Consider the following 17354-nt stretch of genomic DNA (forward strand, 5'->3'; position numbering starts at 1 on the left):
GAGTTTTTAAAAACACCCTTTTTTGGCAAAATACAAAATTTTACAGCCCTTGTTGCATCTGCACGTGTGAAATTCAAGTGTTATATACAGCTTTCATATTCTGTTAGTAAAAAAAACACCCTTTTCTTTGCAATATACTTAAAGGGGTTATCCGACTTAAATAAATGTATTCTAATTGCTTTTATTGTAGTCCACTGAAAGTTTCATAAAATCGCTTTCATCACCTATCTATCACTATTTGGCCAGTTCAGTTCTGGGTCATGTGACCACCGACGTCAGCAAGCCTGCTCTGCTGATGACGTCTCGTTTACAGCCGTCTCCCTGCTTGAGGGAGTGGCCAGGCTCTGTAAACGAAACGTCAGAGCCTCTGGTGCCCTCCCCCCTCCAGCTCTTCTCACTGCCTCGACTCTGGTATGCGATCGCTCATGTGCAGTACATACCAGAGCCGAGGCGATATCTTCTCCGGCATCAGGGTATGTTATTCCCTCCTGCATTCACTGGGGCTAGAGGTGGCAGTTTGTAAAAATTCCCCTCTGCATCTGGGGATCGTTATTACAGCCCTGTCCCCCCCCCCCTCCCCCACTAGTACACATTGAACACCGCCTGGGAAATATAAATAAATAATTGGCCATCATTATTATCATCATCATCATCATTATTCAGCTATATAAAATCCTTATCTGCCACCAATATATGTATTTATCTAAGCAATATCCATATTGAATATATATTTGAATAATATAGATATTGCTTAGATACAGATAATGCTAATGATATTTTCACACTAGCGGCAGGAAGTATCCGACAGGCTGTTCACCCTGTCGGATCCGCCCTGCCGCTATTTGCCCGTGCCGCTGGACGGATCCGTTATTGCAATGCATTTCTAGACGGATCCGCACCTGGATCCGTCTACAAATGCTATCCGTTGTCACACTGATCGGCGGATCCAGCAGGCACGCAGCTCCGACGATGGAGCTGCCTTGCGGATCCGGCGTTGCAAAACAACTGAAGGACGGATCCGTCCTTCCGGTCTGCGCCTGAGCAGACCATGAAAACTGTGAAAAAGACTGACAGAGGGATCCGTCCATCCACATGGCAAGCGGATAGACGGATCCGTTATTGCAATGAATTTCTAGACGGATCCGCAACTGGATCCGTCTACAAATGCTGTCAGTTGTCACACTGATCGGCGGATCCAGCAGGCACGCAGCTCCGACGATGGAGCTGCCTTGCGGATCCGTCCTTCCGGTCTGCACATGTACAAACCGGGAATACTGTGAAAAAGACTGACAGAGGGATCCGTCCATCCGCATGACAAGTGTGTATTTTTTATTTTTTTTTGCAAAGTGCAGAGCAGGGTGAGGGAAAGGTCAGGTTGTTCACGCCCAGAAATATTCATGAGGCAGAGCTCAGGCTTTGTTGTTATACGCCCCCTCAGCATGTACTTCAGCATGTAAACACAGCAATGACAGAACCATGAAAAGGTGTAAATATGGGTTTTAACTTGATGAAATCTAGCTTAACCAAATTATATGTATATCCTGATGCATTTTAAGTGTTTTTTTTTTTTTTATTAACTCGGATAACCCCTTTAATATTGCAGCCCTTGCTGAATTTGTGATTGTTAGAAACAAGTTTTAAAAACTTCAATAATTTTCTGGCTTTGAAAAAATACCCATATTTAGCAATATCCAATATCTGGTGCCTTTGCGGGATTAGTCAGTGTGCAATTTAGGCTAGAAATACAGCTATAAATTTCTGGGTTTTAAAAAACACCCTTTTTGTGCAAAATACACATTTTTACAGCCCTTGCTGCATCTGCACGTGTGAAATTCAAGTGTTATATACTGCTGTCATAATCTGTTATTGAAAAAAACACCCATTTTGGACAAAAAACTTAATTTTGCAGCCTTTGCTGCATATGTCATTGTGAGATACACCCTTTAGATACTGTGGTTCTATTCTGTTATTAATAAAACACCCATTTTGGCCAAAAATCTTTAATTGCGGCCTAGTCAGGATCTGTACTTGTGAGATACACCCTTCATATACTGTGGTTCTATTCTGCTATTAATAAAACACCAATTTTGGGCAAAAATCTTTCATTGCGGCCTAGTTTGCATCTGTACGTGTGAGATATACTCTTTACATATTGTGGTTCTATTCTGCTATTAATAAAACAACCAATTTGGGCAAAAATCTTTAATTGCGGCCTAGTCTGGATCTGTACTTGTGAGATACACCCTTCATATACTGTGGTTCTATTCTGCTTTTAATAAAACACCAATTTTGGTCAAAAATCTTTAATTGCGGCCTAGTTTGCATCTGTACGTGTGAGATACACCCTTTACATACTGTGGTTCTATTCTGCTATTAACCGCCTCCGGACCGCCTAACGCAGGATCGCGTTCCGGAGGCGGCAGCCCTATGCAGAGTCACGCATATATGCGTCATCTCGCGAGACGTGAGATTTCCTGTGAACGTGCGCACACAGGCGCGCGCGTTCACAGGATCGGAAGGTAAGCGAGTGGATCTCCAGCCTGCCAGTGGCGATCGTTCGCTGGCAGGCTGGAGATGCGATTTTTTTAACCCCTAACAGGTATATTAGACGCTGTTTTGATAACAGCGTCTAATATACCTGCTACCTGGTCCTCTGGTGGTCCCTTTTGTTTGGATCGACCACAAGAGGACACAGGCAGCTCAGTAATATGTAGCACCAAACACCACTACACTACACCCCCCCTGTCACTTATTAACCCCTTATTAACCCCTGATCACTCCTGATCACCCCATATAGACTCCCTGATCAGCCCCCTGTCATTGATCACCCCCCTGTCATTGATCACCCCCTTGTAAGGCTCCATTCAGACGTCTGTATGATTTTTACGGATCCACTGATACATAAATCGGATCCGCAAAACACATACGGACGTCTGAATGGAGCCTTATAGGGGGGTGATCAATGACAGGGGGTGATCACCCCATATAGACTCCCTGATCTCCCCCCTGTCATTGATCACCCCCCTGTCATTGATCACTCCCCTGTAAGGCTCCATTCAGACGTCCGTATGTTTTTTACGGATCCACGGATACATGGATCGGATCCGCAAAACACATACAGACGTCTGAATGGAGCCTTACAGGGGGGTGATCACCCAATATAGACTCCCTGATCACCCCCCTGTCATTGATCACCCCCCTGTCATTGATCACCCCCCTGTAAGGCTGCATTCAGATGTCCGTATGTTTTTTACGGATCCACGGATACATGGATCGGATCCGCAAAACACATACAGACGTCTGAATGGAGCCTTACAGGGGGGTGATCACCCCATATAGACTCCCTGATCACCCCCCTGTCATTGATCACCCCCCTGTCATTGATCACCCCCCTGTAAGGCTGCATTCAGATGTCCGTATGTTTTTTACGGATCCACGGATACATGGATCGGATCTGCAAAACACATACGGACATCTGAATGGAGCCTTATAGGGGGGTGATCAATGACAGGGGGATGATCACCCCATATAGACTCCCTGATCACCCCCCTGTCATTGATCACCCCCCTGTAAGGCTGCATTCAGATGTCCGTATGTTTTTTACGGATCCACGGATACATGGATCGGATCCGCAAAACACATACGGACATCTGAATGGAGCCTTATAGGGGGTGATCAATGACAGGGGGATGATCACCCCATATAGACTCCCTGATCACCCCCCTGTGATTGATCACCCCCCTGTGATTGATCACCCCCCTGTAAGGCTGCATGCAGATGTCCGTATGTTTTTTACGAATCCACGGATACATGGATCGGATCCGCAAAACACATACGGACATCTGAATGGAGCCTTATAGAGGGGGGATCAATGACAGGGGGGTGATCACCCCATATAGACTCCCTGATCACCCCCCTGTCATTGATCACCCCCCTGTCATTGATCACCCCCCTGTAAGGCTGCATTCAGATGTCCGTATGTTTTTTACGGATCCACGGATACATGGATCCGATCCGCAAAACACATACGGACATCTGAATGGAGCCTTATAGGGGGTGATCAATGACAGGGGGGTTATCACCCCATATAGACTCCCTGATCACCCCCCTGTCATTGATCACCCCCCTGTAAGGCTCCATTCAGACATTTTAGTGGAATTTTTTATTTTTTTTCTTACAAAGTCTCATATTCCACTAACATGTGTCAAAAAATAAAATCTCACATGAACTCACCATACCCCTCAAGGACTACAAATGTTTCTCTCACCCAGCATGGGTAAATGTAAAAAGACACCCCAAAACACATTGCCCAACTTCTCCTGAGTACGGTGATACCAAATGTGTGACACTTTTTTGCAGCCTAGGTGGGCAAAGGGGCCCACAATCCAAAGAGCACCTTTCGGATTTCACTGGCCATTTTTTACAGATTTTGATTTCAAACTACTTCTCACGCATTCGGGCCCTTAAAATGCCAGGGCAGTATAACTACCCCACAAGTGACCCCATTTTGGAAAGAAGACACCCCCAGGTATTTCGTGATGGGCATAGTAAGTTCATGGAAGTTTTTATTTTTTGTCACAAGTTAGTGGAATATGAGACTTTGTAAGAAAAAAAAAAAAATCATCATTTTCCGCTAACTTGTGACAAAAAATAAAAAATTGTATGAACTCGCCATGCCCCTCATGGAATACCTTGGGGTGTCTTCTTTCCAAAATGGGCTCACTTGTGGGGTAGTTATACTGCCCTGGCATTCTAGGGGCCCTAATGTGTGGTAAGTAGTTTGAAATCAAAATGTGTAAAAAATGACCTGTGAAATCCTAAAGGTGCTCTTTGGAATGTGGGCCCCTTTGCCCACCTAGGCTGCAAAAAAGTGTCACTCATGTGGTACTGCCGTACTCAGGAGAAGTTGGGCAATGTGTTTTGGGGTGTAATTTTAGATATACCCATGCTGGGTGAGATAAATATCTTGGTCAAATGCCAACTTTGTATAAAAAAATTGGAAAAGTTGTCTTTTGCCAAGATATTTCTCTCACCCAGCATGGGTATATGTAAAATGACACCCCAAAAAACATTGCCCAACTTCTCCTGAGTACGGCAATACCACATGTGTGAAACTTTTGTGCAGCCTAGGTGGGCAAAGGGGCCCACATTCCAAAGAGCACCTTTCGGATTTCACCGGCCATTTTTTACAGATTTTGATTTCAAACTACTTTGCACGCATTTGGGCCCCTAAAATGCCAGGTTAGTATAACTACCCCACAAGTGACCCCCTTTTGGAAAGAAGACACCCCAAGGTATTTCGTGATGGGCATAGTGAGTTCATGGAAGTTTTTATTTTTTGTCACAAGTTAGTGGAATATGAGACTTTGTAAGAAAAAAAAAAAAAAAAAAATCATCATTTTCCGCTAACTTGTGACAAAAAATAAAAAGTTCTATGAATTCACTATGCCCATCAGCGAATACCTTAGGGTGTCTACTTTCCGAAATGGGGTCATTTGTGGGGTTTTTCTACTGTCTGGGCATTGTAGAACCTCAGGAAACATGACAGGTGCTCAGAAAGTCAGAGCTGCTTTAAAAAGCGGAAATTCAAATTTTTGTACCATAGTTTGTAAACGCTATAACTTTTACCCAAACCATTTTTTTTTTTACCCAAACATTTTTTTTTATCAAAGACATGTAGAAAAATAAATTTTGAGAAAAATTTATATATGGATGTCGTTTTTTTTGCAAAATTTTACAACTGAAAGTGAAAAATGTCATTTTTTTGCAAAAAAATCGTTAAATTTCGATTAATAACAAAAAAAGTAAAAATGTCAGCAGCAATGAAATACCACCAAATGAAAGCTCTATTAGTGAGAAGAAAAGGAGGTAAAATTCATTTGGGTGGTAAGTTGCATGACCGAGCAATAAACGGTGAAAGTAGTGTAGTGCAGAAGTGTAAAAAGTGGCCTGGTCATTTAAGGGTGTTTAAGCTAGGGGGGCTGAAGTGGTTAATAAAACAACCATTTTGGGCAAAAAACTTAAATTGCGCCCTAGTCTGTATATGTACATGTGGGATACATACTTTAGATATTGTGGTTCTATTCTGCTATTAGAAAACCACAAATTTTGGGCAAACATATTTAATTGTGGCCTAGTCTACATCTGTACGTGTGAGATACACACTTTAGATACTGTGGTTCTATTCTGTTATTTGAAAAACAACAATTTTGGGCAAAAAACTTATATTGCGGCCTAGTCTGGATCTATACGTGTGAGATACACACTTTAGATACTGTGGTTCTATTCTGCTATTAATAAAACACCCTTTTTGGGCAAAATTCACAATTTTACAGCCCTTGCTGCATCTGCACGTGTGAAATTCAAGCGTTATATACAGCTTTTATATGTTAGTAAAAAAAAAAAACGTTTTTTGCAAAATACTTAATATTGCAGCCCTTGCTGCATCTGTGATTGTTAAAAAAAAGTTTTAAAAACTTTAATAATTTTCTGGCTTAGAAAAAACACCCATTTTTGGCAATAACCTTCATTTTGGGCCTCTGCCGCATTAGTCAGTGTGGAATTTAAGCTAGAAATACAGCTATAATTTTCTGGGTTTTAAAAAAACACCCTTTTTGTGCAAAATACACAATTTTACAGCCCTTGCTGCATCTGCACGTGTGAAATTCAAGCAGTATATACAGCTGTCATATTCTGTTATAAAAAAAAAACACCTATTTTGGACAAAAAACTTAGTTTTGCAGCCTTTGCTGCATATGTCATTGTGAGATACACCGTTTAGATACTGTGGTTCTATTCTGCTATAAATAAAACTCACATTTTGGCCAAAAATCTTTAATTGCGGCCTAGTCTGGATCTGTACGTGTGAGATACACCCTTTACATACTGTGGTTCTATTCTGCTATTAATAAAACAACCAATTTGTGCAAAAATCTTTAATTGCAGCTAGTCTGCATCTGTACGTGTGAGATACACACTTTAGATACTGTGGTTCTATTCTGTTAATAAAAAAACGGCCATTTTGGGCAAAAAACTGAAATTGCGGCCTAGTCTGTATCTGTACATGTGAGATACACACTTTAGATACTGTGGTTCAATTCTGTTATTTGAAAAACAACAATTTTGGGCAAAAAACTTAAATTGCGGCCTAGTCAGGATCTGTACGTGTGAGATACACCCTTTACATACTGTGGTTCTATTCTGCTATTAATAAAACAACCATTTTGGGCAAAAATCTTTAATTGCGGCCTAGTCTGGATCTGTACGTGTGAGATACACCCTTTACATACTGTGGTTAATTTCTGCTATTAACCACCTCCCGACCGCCTAACGCACGGATGCGTCCTGAAGGCGGTCGATTCATTCCTCCTGGACGCATCCGTGCGTCATCTCGCGAGACGCGAGATTTCGGTCAGAGCCGGCCCGCGCATGCGTATCGCGGGCCGGCAAAAGTTCAAGGAGTATTTCGTCAGCAACCTGCCAGCCAATAATCGTCGCTGGCAGGTTGCTGATTTTAAAAAAATCGAATCAGAAGCCATCTAACACCTTATATTTATAAATATAAAGTGTTAAATGGCTTCTCTGCTCCTCTGCTGGTCCTTTTCGTCGGTTGGTTGCAGCAGAGGAGCAGACATCACTGTGAGTACCCACCAAACACTGCACTTAGCCCCAGATCACCCTCCATCACCCCCATCATCCCAATTAACCCCTTGATCGCCCCCTGTCAATCACCTAGTGAAAAAGAAAAAAGTGATCAGTGTAAACTGTCACTTTTTTTTCACACTGTTATTGACTGTTAGGTTTAGGTTAGTTTAGGTCCCTTGGTTAGGTAGTTAGCGTCAGTTAGCGCCCAGCCCACCGCACCGCAGTCACTTATTCGCTGATTAGCGTATCGCTAATCAGCATTTGTACTTTTATAGTATCTGTAAGTGATCAAAACTGATCACAGTCAGATCTATAAATGTATTAATGTCACCTTAGCTCGCCCTCCACCCAAAACGCAGTGTTTGCCCGATCAGGCCTGATCAGTCGCCCACACGTGCGTTCACCCACGCCCGCCCCACCTCAGTGACAAAAAATTATTATTTTTTGATCACTGCACAATCACTTTCCAAGCTCTGCGGCGATAAAAAAATCTGTTTTGATATTTTTTATCAATCGCAGCGGCCTCCGGTACTTCGCTAGCCTCCCATTTGTAAGACAGGCTTGCTTTTTTTGTTGGGTAGTCTCAGGGAATACCCCTAAATTTAATAGTCCAAATGTCAAACAGGGGGTATTCTTCTGAAGAGGCCTACAGGATTCTGACCCAGTCGGATGAGGAATGGGAACCCTCATCTGATGAATCTAGCGGGTCAGAATATGAACCTGTAGAAAGCAGTGTCAGTCTGACCCAAAGTTCGGACGAGGAGGTTGAGGTCCCTGATAGCACCAGGCGTACCCGGCCCCGTGTCGCTAGACCACAGGTTGTGCAGGATCCGTTTCAAGGGCAGCAGAGTGGGGCTGGCGCTGTCGGATCACGTGGTGAGGCATACACCAGCAGCGCAGCCCATCCTGGACCTAGAACCAGCACTGCCGTACAACATGGTGAAGTGGCGAGCACCGGAAGGGCAGTTGAAGCTGGTACGGTGGCACGTTCAATAGTTCCCCCGTCGCAGCCACCGCAAAGACAGGCCCGTAGAGCCCCTAGAGTCCCTGAGGTGCTGGCAAACCCTGATTGGCAGTCACCAACTTCAGCCGCACCTGTAGTTCCCCCTTTCACCGCCCAGTCTGGAGTTCGGGTTGTGACAGCTCAGATCGGTTCGGCCCTGGGATTTTTGGGCTGTTCTTGACTGCGGAGCTCTTGGACTTAGTTGTGGCAGAAACAAATCGGTATGCCACTCAATTTATAGCCGCCAACCCGGGAAGCTTTTATGCCCAGCCTTTCCGGTGGAAACCACTCCAAGTTTCCGAAATTAAAATTTTTCTGGGCTTTCTCCTCAACATGGGTCTAACTAAAAAGCATGAATTGCTGTCATATTGGTCCACGAACCCGATTCATCACATGCCCATGTTCTATGCTGCTATGTCCAGGACACGTTTTGAGACCATCCTGCGTTTCCTGCACTTTAGCGACAACAGCACCTCTCGTCCCAGAGGCCACCCAGCTTTTGACCGGCTCCACAAAATTCGGCCCCTCATAGACCACTTCAACCAGAAATTTGCAGATTTGTATACCCCTGAGCAAAACATCTGCATAGACGAGTCCCTTATATATTTTACCGGGCGCCTTGGCTTCAAACAATACATCCCAAGCAAGCGCGCCCGGTATGGGGTCAAATTGTATAAGCTCTGTGAAAGGGCCACAGGCTAGACCCACAAATTTCGGATCTATGAGGGAAAAGATCAGACCCTGGAGCCGGTCGGTTGCCCTAACTACTTGGAGAGCAGTGGGAAGACAGTCTGGGACTTGGTGTCACCCTTATTTGGCAAGGGGTAACAATTTTTACACAAGTGTGCCCCTCTTCAGGCATTTGTTCCTAGAACAGATTGGCTGCTGTGGCACCGTGCGACCTAGTCGCCGGGGCTTCCCCCAATGGCTCGTTACCACCCGTCTTGCAAGGGGGGAGAGGGCTGCCTTGTGTAACAAAGAACTGCTCGCGGTGAAATGGAGAGACAAGCGTGACGTTTACATGCTCTCCTCCATTCACGCAGACACGACAATACAAATAGAACGGGCAACCCGTGTCATTGAAAGGCCCCTCTCAGTCCACGACTATAATGCGCTCATGGGAGGGGTGGACTTCAATGACCAGATGTTGGCTCCTTATTTAGTTTCCCGACGCACCAGACGCTGGTATAAGAAGGTGTCTGTATATTTGATTCAATTGGCTGCCTATAATAGTTTTGTTCTCTACAGTAAGGCTGGGAGAACAGGATCCTTCCTCAAATTTCAGGAAGAGATCATCGAGAACCTCCTTTATCCAGAAGGTTCCGTGGCCCCATCCACCAGTGTGAGCCGTCTACACGAGCGACATTTCCCCAATGTCGTTGCTGGTACCTCAACCCAACCGTCACCCCGAAAAAGATGTCGTGTCTGTAGCAGGAGTGGAATAAGGCGTGACACCCGCTATTTCTTTCCTAACTGCCTTGACCACCCTGCCCTATGCTTAGGGGAATGTTTCCGGAAGTACCACACACAGGTACACTTAGCATAGGGATTGCATCTCACAGGACAGGCACATAGGGCTATTAGGGCCCTTTTACTCACAGCTGCTGCAAACCTCTCTTTTCACCTGGGATAAAGTGCATAATGTACTTCGCCACATCTTTGGGCGATTTGCGCTTTGCACATTGTCCCATGGGGAAGGAGAGGTTTGTTCTATAAAGGTAAAAAAAAAAAAAAAAAATTACCGGTAAGCAAAAAAGTTAACGTTCAGTTGAAAAAGTTAAAGTTTATATGTTCCGTTCAAATTTTATTATAAAGTTAATAAATTTATTGCGTTGCGGCCTGTTTTTTTCTTTTTTGTTTTGTTTTTTTTACCTTCCAGGTGGACCAACCGATCGACTAGCTGCAGCACTGATGTGCATTCTGACAGAAGCATTGCGCTGCTGTCAGATTACACAAAAGTCAGTGTATGCGGCGCTGCAAGACGAGATTTCTCCTCTGCAGTAAAAGATACGTTTGCCGAGGCATATGAGCTGAGGAGGTGGCGGTGTTCATATACTTTGGCAAACACTTTGTATATATAAAAAAAAAAATCCCGGCAATGATTTATTCATCCACATCGATTGATGTAAATGGAGAAATCTGGTTTGCCAGGGCATACGAGCTAAGTGGGTATGGATGTTGGGCGGAGATCCTATGTCCTGGCAGACGCCTTTCCCCTCCTTTTTTTTTTTGGCAGAGATTTTTTCATCCACATTGATTGATGCGAATGAAGAAATCTGTGGCAATCATTTTTTCTTTCAGCCCAGAGGCTGAACGAAAAAAAAAAAATCTCATTACCCGTATGCTCAATATAAGGAGAATAGCAGAAACTCCTAATGCTGGCCATACATGTAATGATTGCGGAGACCCTCAAATGCCAGGGCAGTACAAACACCCCAAAAATGACCCCATTTCGGAAAGAAGACACCCCAAGGTATTCGCTGAGGGGCATATTGAGTCCATGAAAGATTGAAATTTTTGTCCCAAGTTAGCGGAAAGGAAGACTTTGTGAGAAAAAACAAAAAAAAATCAATTTCCGCTAACTTGTGGCAAAAAAAAAATATTTATATGAACTCGCCATGCCCCTCATTGAATACCTTGGGGTGTCTTCTTTCCAAAATGGGGTCACATGTGGGGTATTTATACTGCCCTGGCATTTTAGGGGCTCTAAAGCGTGAGAAGAAGTCTGGGATCCAAATGTCTAAAAATGCCCTCCTAAAAGGAATTTGGGCCCCTTTGCGCATCTAGGCTGCAAAAAAGTGTCTCACATGTGGTATTGCCGTACTCAGGAGAAGTTGGGCAATGTGTTTTGGGGTGTAATTTTACATATACCCATGCTGGGTGAGATAAATATCTTGGTCAAATGCCAACTTTGTATAAAAAAATGTGAAAAGTTGATATTTCTCTCACCCAGCATGGGTATATGTAAAATGACACCCCAAAACACATTGCCCAACTTCTCCTGAGTACGGAGATACCACATGTGTGACACTTTTTTGCAGCCTAGGTGGGCAAAGGGGCCCACATTCCAAAGAGCACCTTTCGGATTTCACCGGCCATTTTTTACAGATTTTGATTCCAGACTTCTTCTCACGCATTCGGGCCCCTAAAATGCCAGGGCAGTATAACTACCTCACAAGTGACCCCATTTTGGAAAGAAGACACCCCAAGGTATTCCGTGAGGGGCATTGCGAGTTCCTAGAATTTTTATTCTTTGTCACAAGTTAGCGGAAAATGATGATTTTTTTCTTTTTTCTTTTTTTTCTTACAAAGTCTCATATTCCACTAACTTGTGACAAAAAATAAAACCTTCCATGAACTCACTATGCCCATCACGAAATACCTTGGGGTGTCTTCTTTCCAAAATGGGGTCCCTTGTGAGGTAGTTATACTGCCCTGGCATTTTAGGGGCCCGAATGCGTGAGAAGAAGTCTGGAATCAAAATCTGTAAAAAATGGCCGGTAAAATCCGAAAGGTGCTCTTTGGAATGTGGGCCCCTTTGCCCACCTAGGCTGCAAAAAAGTGTCACACATGTGGTATCTCCGTACTCAGGAGAAGTTGGGCAATGTGTTTTGGGGTGTCATTTTACATATACCCATGCTGGGTGAGAGAAATATCTTGGCAAAAGACAACTTTTCCCATTTTTTTATACAAAGTTGGCATTTGACCAAGATATTTATCTCACCCCGCATGGGTATATGTAAAATGACACCCCAAAACACATTGCCCAACTTCTCCTGAGTACGGAGATACCACATGTGTGACACTTTTTTGCAGCCTAGGTGGGCAAAGGGGCCCACATTCCAAAGAGCCCCTTTCGGATTTCACCAGCCATTTTTTTCAGATTATAATTTCAAACTACTTACCACACATTAGGGCCCCTAGAATGCCAGGGCAGTATAACTACCCCACAAGTGACCCCATTTTGGAAAGAAGACACCCCAAGGTATTCGCTGATGGGCATAGTGAGTTCATAGAAGTTTTTATTTTTTGTCACAAGTTAGTGGAATATGAGACTTTGTAAGAAAAAAAAAATCATCATTTTCCGCTAACTTGTGACAAAAAATAAAAAGTTCTATGAACTCACTATGCCCATCAGCGAATACCTTAGGGTGTCTACTTTCCGAAATGGGGTCATTTGTGGGGTTTTTCTACTGTCAGGGCATTGTAGAACCTCAGGAAACATGACAGGTGCTCAGAAAGTCAGAGCTGCTTCAAAAAGCGCAAATTCACATTTTTGTACCATAGTTTGTAAACGCTATAACTTTTACCCAAACCATTTTTTTTTTACCCAAACATTTTTTTTTTATCAAAGACATGTAGAACAATAAATTTAGAGAAAAAATTATATATGGATGTCGTTTTTTTTGCAAAATTTTACAACTGAAAGTAAAAAATGTCTTTTTTTTGGAAAAAAAATCGTTAAATTTCGATTAATAACAAAAAAAGTAAAAATGTCAGCAGCAATGAAATACCACCAAATGAAAGCTCTATTAGTGAGAAGAAAAGGAGGTAAAATTCATTTGGGTGGTAAGTTGCATGACCGAGCAATAAACGGTGAAAGTAGTGTAGTGCAGAAGTGTAAAAAGTGGCCTGGTCATTAAGGGTGTTTAAGGTAGGGGAGCTGAGGTGGTTAATAAAACCCCCATTTTGGGTAAAAATCTTTAATTGCGGCCTAGTTTGCATCTGTACGTGTGAGATACACACTTTAGATACTGTGGTTCTATTCTGTTATTTAAAAAACACCCATTTTGGTCAAAAATCTTTAATTGCGGCCTAGTCTGCATCTGTACATGTGAGATACACCCTTTACATACTGTGGTTCTATTCTGCTATTAATAAAACACCCATTTAGGGAAAGATCCTAAATTTGAGAAATATGAGGAGAGTGTCAAATAAGGGACGTGGCCCAGGTCATGGTGCTGCTGGTGGAGCTCCTGTTGCAGTGAGAGGACGTGGTCGATCTGTGCTAGCTACACGCACAAGTAAAACACCTTCCTTAGGTGCGAGTAGGGGACAGAACCTGCAGTGGTATTTGGTCAGGCCTAATGCGGCTCTACGAATGGTGAGGCCAGAACAAGTACAGGCGATAGTAGATTGGGTTGCTGATAGTGCCTCCAGTTCCTTCACATTATCTCCCACCCAGTCTCCTGCTGAAAGATCAGAGTTGGCACCTGCTTCTGCTGTCCATCAGTCTTTCACCTCACCCCCTTGCAAATCAGCCAAGCAGTCTGAGCCCCAAGTCATGCAGCAGTCTCTTCTGCTTTTTGATGACTCTGTTAGCAGAGTTTCCCAGGGCCATCAACCTATCCCTGCCCCAGAAGTGGAAGAGATTGAGTGCACCGATGCTCAACCACTTATGTTTCAAGATGAGTACATGGGAGGACCATCGCAGCACATCTCGAAAGATGACGAAACACAGGTGCCAACTGCTGGGGCTTTCGAAAGAGTGCAGACCGACAAGGAGGGCAGGGGTGAAGACTGGGTGAAAGATGATGTGGAGGACGATGAGGTCCTTGACCCCAAATGGAATCAAGGTCATGCGAGTGACCTGTGTAGTTCGGAGGAAGAGTCAGTGGGCGCACAGAGCCACCAGCACAGCAGAACAGGGAGCAGGGTGCAAAAGCGGAGCGGCCGTCCGCTAGACAGTACGCCTGCTACTGCCCACCGCAGCAAGGGACCGAGCACACCAAAGCAAGCTCCAAGGAGTTCCCTGGCATGGCAGTTCTTCAGACAATGTGCTGATGACAAGACACGAGTGGTTTGCATGCTGTGCAATCAGATCCTGAAGCGAGGCATAAACGTTCTCAACCTGAACACAACCTGCATGACCAGGCATCTATGTGCAAAGCACGAGCTGCAGTGGAGTAGACACCTCAAAAACCAAGAAAGGTCTCTGGCTCCTCCTGCTTCCTCTTCTGCTGCAGTCTCGGCCTCTTCATCCACCTCTGGAGTGACAGTGCCACCTGCCACCCCGCAAACAGAGGATCTGCCAGCAACACCACCATCTGCGTCACCAAGCATCTCCACAATGTCCCATGGAAGCGTTCAGCTCTCCATCTCCCAAACACTGGAGCAGAAGAGGAAGTACCCCCCTACCCACCCACGATCCCTGGCCGTGAATGTCAGCATTTAAATATTACTGGCCTTTAAAATGCTGTCATTCCGTCTGGTGGAGACGGAGAGTTTTAAAAGCCTTATGGCGGTGGCTGTCCCACAGTACGTCGTGCCCAGCCGCCACAACTTTTCCAGGCGTGCCATCCCTTACCTGCACAACCAAGTGGGGGACAAAATAAGGTGTACACTGCGCAACGCCATCTGTGGCAAGGTGTACCTCACTACGGATACGTGGACCAGTAAGTACGGTCAGGGACGTTATATCTCCATAACAGCACACTGGGTAAATGCAGTGGTGGCTGGGCCTGAGGCGAATAGCAGTTTGCCTCATGCCTAGACTAGCTCATGGCCATCACTGGTGTGTGGCTGGGGGGATACAGAGGACACAGACGAAACACCTCCCACAGAGGACAGATTTTTGTTGCCTCTGAGCAGCCTGGCACACATGAGCGATTAAATGCTGCAGTGTCTCTGCAATAACCGCTGAGTTGCCCACATTCTAACTTGTGCTGATTATTGAGTGGCCACGCTGCTGGATCCCTGTTACAAGGACAACGTACCGTCCTTAATTCCCTCACTGGAGCGTGATCGTAAGATGCGCGAGTACAAGCACACGCTGGTAGACGCGCTGCTGGTAGCATTCCCACCTGACAGCGGGGGCACAGTGGAAGCACAAGGCGAAGGCAGAGGAGGAGGAAGAGGTTGCCAACGCAGCTGGGGCACCGCCAGCACCTCAGAAGGCAGGGTTAGCATTGCCGAAATGTGGAAAAGCTTTCTCAGCACGCCACAACAACCAGCACCACCAGCTGATATGGAACGTCTTAGCAGGAGGCAGCATTTCACCAACATGGTGGAGCAGTATGTGTGCACACGCCTACACGTACTAAATGACGGGTCTTCCCCCTTCAACTTCTGGGTCTCCAAATTGGGCACATGGCCTGAGCTTGCCCTTTACGCCTTGAAGGTGCTGGCCTGCCCCCCATCCAGTGTATTATCTGAACGAGTGTTTAGCACGACTGGAGGGGGTTATCACAGGTTATATTTCCCAATGTTTTGGGGTGTACCCTAATTTAAAAATAAATAAATAAATTTAAAACCAAAAAGCAGTGTACGCTACCTCCTCCTCCACCGCCGCTTCCACCTACACTACCACATCCACCGCCTCCTCAACCTCCTACTCCATATGGACCTCATCCTCCTAGATCAAGTTTATTATTTATTTATTTTATGTATTTTATGCTATTTAAAGTCATTTCCCTATTTGTTTGCAGAGCACTTGCCATGCTCTTAACCACATTTTGATGCCATTTGCAGCCCTCTAGCCCTTTCCATTACATTTTTACAGCCATTTTAGTGCTCAAATGTTCGGGTCAATGTTTTTTTTTGTGAATTTCGGCCAAACCCGTCGAACCTGAACATCCAGGTGTCCGATCAACTCTAATAATAATATATGTAAATATATTATGGCTAAAAACGTATATAAATATTTCTGAAAAGTTTCTGCCGGGATTTGAACTTCCAATGTTGTACATTAGAGGCAAGGACCTTATCCACTCAACTATAAAGCTGAATGCTAAACCATGTAAAAAAAAACATATTAGTTTCTGATTTAGTGAGGATTCCTATTCAGCAGAAGACTTATTTTATATTTCTGTGCATGTTAATGTGTAGCTGCATAGTGTAGTGGATAATGTCCTTGCCTCTAATGTAAAAGGTTTGGACTTCAAAATCTGGCAGAAACATTTCAGATTTTTTTTTTTTTATATATATACGTTTTTAGCCATAATATATTTACATACAGGCTCAGACTGGCCCACAGGGGTACAGGGGAATCCCCCAGTGGGCCCCTTAGCAAGGTGGGCCCCTAGTCTCCCACCCCCTGCACAAGTGGAACATAACACATTAGATTTACTGCACTACATACATATATTCAATGTACAGCACCTCAACCAGCCTATGTTAATATAAAAAACTTGTTAAATTATTTATTATATTTGAATGTATCCGTATGGTGGGCCCCCAAAATAAATTTTACTAGTAGGCCCTAGGTACCCCAGTCCGACACTGTTTACATATACTATTATAAAAAGAAAAAAAGCAGCAGCACTTTATAAGTATGCCAGGTGCAATTCCCACAAAATGCCAGGTGCAATTCCCACAAAAAATTCCTGGACCAGGAACAGTGAAATAAGAACGGCGAATTGAGGGCAGAACTCCGGTCTTAAAGTGAAAAAAAAGGTGGATTTTATTACACCCAACAGCAATGCAGCATTTCAGCTCTCTCAATGGAGCCTTTGTCAAGCTGTTGGGTCTAATAAAATCCACCTTTTTTTCACTTGAAGACCGGAGTGCTGCCATCATTTCGCCGTTTTTACATATATTATTACATATTTAGAATATATAATATATATAAATATATTATGGCTAAAAACATCAGTAGTAGTTTCCCACATATTATGCATTCATATATATCAGAAGTATGATTTTATCTATATATATTTATTTATTTATTTATTTATTTTTTTCGGAAATACACATTTATTTTGTGCCA

The sequence above is a fragment of the Bufo bufo genome, chromosome 8 (genome assembly GCF_905171765.1).
Source record: "Bufo bufo chromosome 8, aBufBuf1.1, whole genome shotgun sequence".
NCBI lineage: Eukaryota > Metazoa > Chordata > Amphibia > Anura > Bufonidae > Bufo > Bufo bufo.